This window comes from Sapajus apella, unplaced genomic scaffold (assembly GCF_009761245.1).
Source record: "Sapajus apella isolate SASKATOON/1434 unplaced genomic scaffold, GSC_monkey_1.0 scaffold71, whole genome shotgun sequence".
Taxonomy (NCBI): domain Eukaryota; kingdom Metazoa; phylum Chordata; class Mammalia; order Primates; family Cebidae; genus Sapajus; species Sapajus apella.
In genome coordinates, this window is record NW_022437011.1 from 2734577 (window position 1) to 2739746 (window position 5170).

A 5170-nucleotide genomic window follows, 5' to 3' on the forward strand; every position below is an offset into this window, starting at 1 on the left:
TGCAAATGATTGCCTCCACCGCTTACCGAGCACAGGTATAGGAAGTTGTAACGTCCCTTTATTGGTGCTGTCATTTTGAACGTATGTTTAGTCTGCCATCCATTTTGATCTCCACGATTTATTGCTGTGGGTGTTTTGACTCCATGCTTGTAAGTACAACATAAAAAACACCAATAATAGCCACATTTTTCTCAAGAAAGTATTTTCTTAATTAATGCTTACTCAATTTCACTCCAAGATAAGTGTTCGATACAGAGCAGTTAAATAATTTCTACCTTTTTCCATCTTCTTTTTTATTTTATTGAAATCATTTTATGGAGAGTAATTCTTTTGCATGTGAAATTTCACAATGATAGCTTGTAATTTATTGACAGTAATTTATTTGGGTCAAATTTTAGCTCCTGCCATTGTGAATTTTCCATTGTAGTTTTATTTCTACTAGGTCAAATTTTCCTGTTTCAAATTTGATTGATCTGAATTTTATTGGGACAGTTTGATTCCTCTGTGAATGTTTACTCATTAACCCATTTTTTGTGTAGGTTAAGCTGTGGTCAGTTTTATTTTGAACTGATTATTGCAACCAAAGCAGTGAGGGACAAATGCCCAAACACCTTAAGCATCTGTGGAAGCCTGGGGTGAGGCCAGGTAAAGGCAGACTGGACCAGGTCTAAATGCAATGCTGTGGGATAAGTTTTCATTCACAGAAGATGAACAGAGTGGCAGATCAGTGGTAACTATCAATGATACAAACTTCAAAGAAATGACAAGATACAGAGGTCTGAGGTTAAAGTCGATGATATATGTGGAGCATGATGATTTTCCAAACTATTCCCAAACACTCTGAGCTGTGCATGTTATACCCTGCAATTTAACCCTGGAAGATTCTTGGTGCATGTTGCAGGGATGAGTTAGCTCAGTGTGATGTAGTCAAAGAGCAGTGGGACTGGGGTCAGGTGATCTTGGATCTGAACCCAGTTCTGTCACTCCTTGTGTATACTGGGATAAGTCCATTTTCCAACTGAGGTCTCAGTTTTACCAACTGTCAAAAGATGACTCTAAAATTTCACAGACCCCTTTGAAAATCTGAAAAAAAAACAAAAACAAAAACAAAAACAAAAAACTATGAAATCTCTTCTTAGAATTATGTACACACACCCATATTTACACATACTTTCAAAGGGCCCATAGACCCTTTAATGCACGCCCAAGGATGATGAGTTAAAAACCTCAGCATCTGTAATCTGTCAGGACCTGTCCAGGGTTGACATGCTAGGGCTTAGGTAAGTGTTATATATGTGTCCTCCAGGTGATGCCTGAGAACTGACACACACACTGCTTATGGATAAAAATGGAGACATCCAGAAAAGTAGGATCTGGAACCCTTTGTATGCATCATTGGTTTCTTAGTGTTTTCATTAACATTATGAATGGTTAAGAGCATAGACCTTGGGATTATGCTGCTTGGGTAAAAATCCTCGCTCTGTGCATGGTCTTGGGCAAAGCATTTAACTATTCTGGGCCTCCGTTTCTGCTTCTGTAATATGGGAATATTAATGCTGACAACTTCGTAGGGCTTTTGGATGAAACAGCTAATGTTCAATTGCTACCTCTTATCACCTCATGGTTGAACTCATGTTCAGATAACTTTATGTCATACAAAGTGGAAGCTGGTGAGCTTTGGAGACCCTTTAGCTCAGCTTTGTTATTGTCTGAAAGATGAACCAGAAAAAGGAAAGCCTTACCTACGGTCACCCAACACATCCATGTTAGGGTTGCTCTCTGACACTCCTCTTAGACACCAGGAAAGTTGAGCCACCATGACATCATCAGCATACCAGCTTCCAATGCAAGAGGATTCTCGCCTCCATGGATAAAGTCCCATGTGATGATTTGCCATATTTGTAGAGTTCTCTGACACCAGCTGTTTCTGTTGTGAGCATAGGGTGATTCAGGGCAGGTTGGATGCCAGTGAGTATAATTTCTATAAAAGCAATTTGCAAGAACCTCTCATTCTACCTGGAAATTAGTCACACTGATTCTAATTACAAGGCTTTTGTGACCCCAGCTGACTGGTCACCCCTCCCAAAGCAAGCATTTCAACCACCCACCTGCAATGTCTGGAGACTACTTGATGTTACCACCACTAAAAGAACTGGAACTCCTCGGGGAAACCCTTCAGACATAACCACTGTATTATCTGACAGAAAGCAAATGCTAAGGTAGAAGCCCACTCAAGAAACTTTCAAAGACTCCTGGGTCCTGGGAAATACATGATAAGCCCGTATGGCTGAGGTTAGCTTTGCTGTCAAGGGAGCTGTGGATTTTATTGCTGGAGGAATGGTTTGTGTTGCTACTTCCACCAAAGAAATTGACCCTCTTCTTCAGAGCACAGCAAGGGTTACACATACCCTACTGAAAGCACCTCCTTTGCCCTGCTGGTTTCTGTAGTAGGAAGTACATTCCTGCAGTATATTCACTCTCACACCTTGGGTAGTATGGGTAAAAGCTTTTGTATGAACAAGAAAAAGTCCTCTGCATATGTTAATTTCTACTCCATGTGTAGTTATTGGGCTTTTGCCGTGAATGTTCCTGGTGCTTTAAAGGGCCATATTAAAGGTTTTGGGGCTTCTGAGGGATTGGGGTTTTGAAAATTCCCTGGAAAGTAAAGTGTCAACGGATGTTCAACAAGTGATCTAATTCTAGGTTTTAGGAAAAGAAGTTGGTGGTAGGACTTGGCTGGGACCTCAAGGCCTGGAGTCAACACTGGACTCTGACATTTGGCAGCGTTGGGACTTGGAGACATGACTTAACCTCTCTGGGCCTCAGTTTCCTCACTTGTCAAATGGGTTATTCTAGAATTTGCCTTGTGGAGTTTCTCTAAAGATGAAAAGAGATGATGTACTTAGAATACTTAACCTAGGGCCTTGTTTATTACAAATATTTAACATATAATTGCTATTATATTTTTTACCCTGTGTACTCTATAATAAACACTACAGCTAATGTTTACTGAGCATTTATGGTATATCAGTACTGGATGAAATTCTTTGAATGCATGATTTCAATTAATGCCCACAACAACCTCAAGGGTGGTATGATTAACATGCCCATTTTATAGGTGGGGAAATGAGGTCTTGGAGAAGTTCAGTCATTTGTTTGAGGTTCGATAGCTTGTGAGTAGCAGGGGCACAATTTGAATTCTGTTGATATGGTCTCAGGGCCCATGCTGTTTGCTGCCAAGCTGTTCTGATCTCCCTTTGCTCCTGACTTGGCTTCATCAACATGCTTGTCTTTAGGTTAACCTGGTCTTCTCCTCAAATCCTCTCCTATGAACCACCTAGTACAACATTGTGTGGGTATGTGTGTGTGTTGACAAGGGCCAGCTTGCTTATGATGGGAGGTATAAGCATTTATAGTTGAGGACATGAAGACTCAGAGAGCCATACATTTGTATTTCTAAAGAGGAACTGTTTGTCATCTTACTATGAATATATTTTAAATGACCAATGTTCTAGTGGGAGAAAGGGACTGCAAATGTGAGCAGAGACAGGAATAAATCAGAGAAAGAACAAAACATAGCAGCCCACCCCACCCCAGAGTACACCATCATGGAATCTACTTTGGGGTTATCTCAGTTTCCCCAGGATGGTTCACCTATGAGAGAAAGCAAGGAAAACTGGCTTAAGGGAGCTACATTTTGAGTGAGAGTAGAAGTTACTTGGAAATGACTCATAGAAAAGAAGCAGCCCCCACCCCATCAAACACACACATATACACACAAACGTGCACACACAAGTGTAGCCCCCACACTCACCCCAAGAAGGCATTATGTTCTGTTATGTATTTCATTTTTCCTCCAGTGCAGATGGATTGATTCACAGTGACATTTCCTAAATGTCCTGGTTGCTACATAGCTCTTCTCTTCCAGTTCATTCCAGCAGCCTCTGAGTTCCAGATTGTTGAACCTCTTGGGTCTCTGTGACTCACTCTACTGTGGGTCGCTCTCCAGATCCCCTTGAATGAGTGGTTCCAGTATTCATGTTCTGGAGGGATGGCATAAGATTTTATCAGACTGTCTTATAATCAGTGCAAACTGGACCACGCAGAATTGTACCAACATCTGCAGCAATATACATAGGCAGTCTGAAAATGTCAACACTTTGCAATCCCCAAAACTCACATGTAAGTCCTTCCTTCAGAGTGATTTTCTAGATTACACAGTTCTGTTGATCAAGGTATAGCTCCAGCCAAAGAATTCAACAACTACAATGTGATTTCTGGATGTGAATGAATTCAGATATTCCTCAGCCACATTTATGCTGCTTAAGGGAGACCTAGGTTCAAATCTTGCCTCAGAGTGCTTAGTATCAGCATTTGCAAATCACCTTATGCTTCTGAGCCATGGCTCTTTCAACTGCAAAAAGGAGATAATAAATACCTATATTGCAAAGTTGTTGTTGAGTTAATATGTCTAAAGCATTTAGCATGGTGGCTGTAATGTCATAGGTAGTTAATATATTATGGCTATTTTAAAACCCATGGCTTGAGCCTGTAATCTTGGAAAAAACACTCAAAAAGGGAATTCAATGACTCCAAAAGGAACTCAAAGACATATAAAGAAAATAAGTTAAAAAACAATGACAATAGCAAATTCTTCCACAATGCAAGACATTATTTTGTGTGTGTTATATGAATGTGTGGTTGGCGGTTATTTCCCTCATGTTTGGACTCAGTAGGGCACAACTAGAACCAAATAAGGGAAACATTTTGAGGGAGAAAAAAGGTTGCTTGTCTCAAATCCAAAGAAGAAAGCAAAGTGATAACCCTTGAACATTAAAGTTATGAGGATTATGTTTTTGAACCATAAGATGTAACAAGTGACATAACAAACCACCCCAAAAGTTTCTGACCTAAAATAGCTTATCATTATCTCTTGGTCTGATGGATTGACTGGGCTGGGCAGTTCTCGCTTGGGTTCTCTTCTGTGGTTGCACTCCGATGGTGGCCAAAGCTGGAGTCATCGAAGACTCCTCTTGGCTGGACATCGAAGATTGCTTCCTCACGGGGCTGGCAGTTGATGCTGGTGATTGGTTGGGAGCTCAGCTGGGGCTGTGATCAACTGGGGCCATGAACCATGATCCATGTCCACTGCATGTGGCTGGGCCTTCTT

General features: G+C 40.9%; 1 long non-coding RNA gene across 1 annotated transcript; it reads right to left on the reverse strand.

The window, feature by feature from the left end:
• Positions 1-679: 679 nt before the first annotated feature.
• Positions 680-3016, reverse strand: LOC116531490. Its single transcript, XR_004260450.1, has 2 exons — positions 1743-3016; positions 680-1083 (listed from the first exon to the last, which is right to left on the reverse strand). It is a non-coding gene; the product is annotated as an uncharacterized LOC116531490 (long non-coding RNA).
• Positions 3017-5170: the final 2154 nt, after the last annotated feature.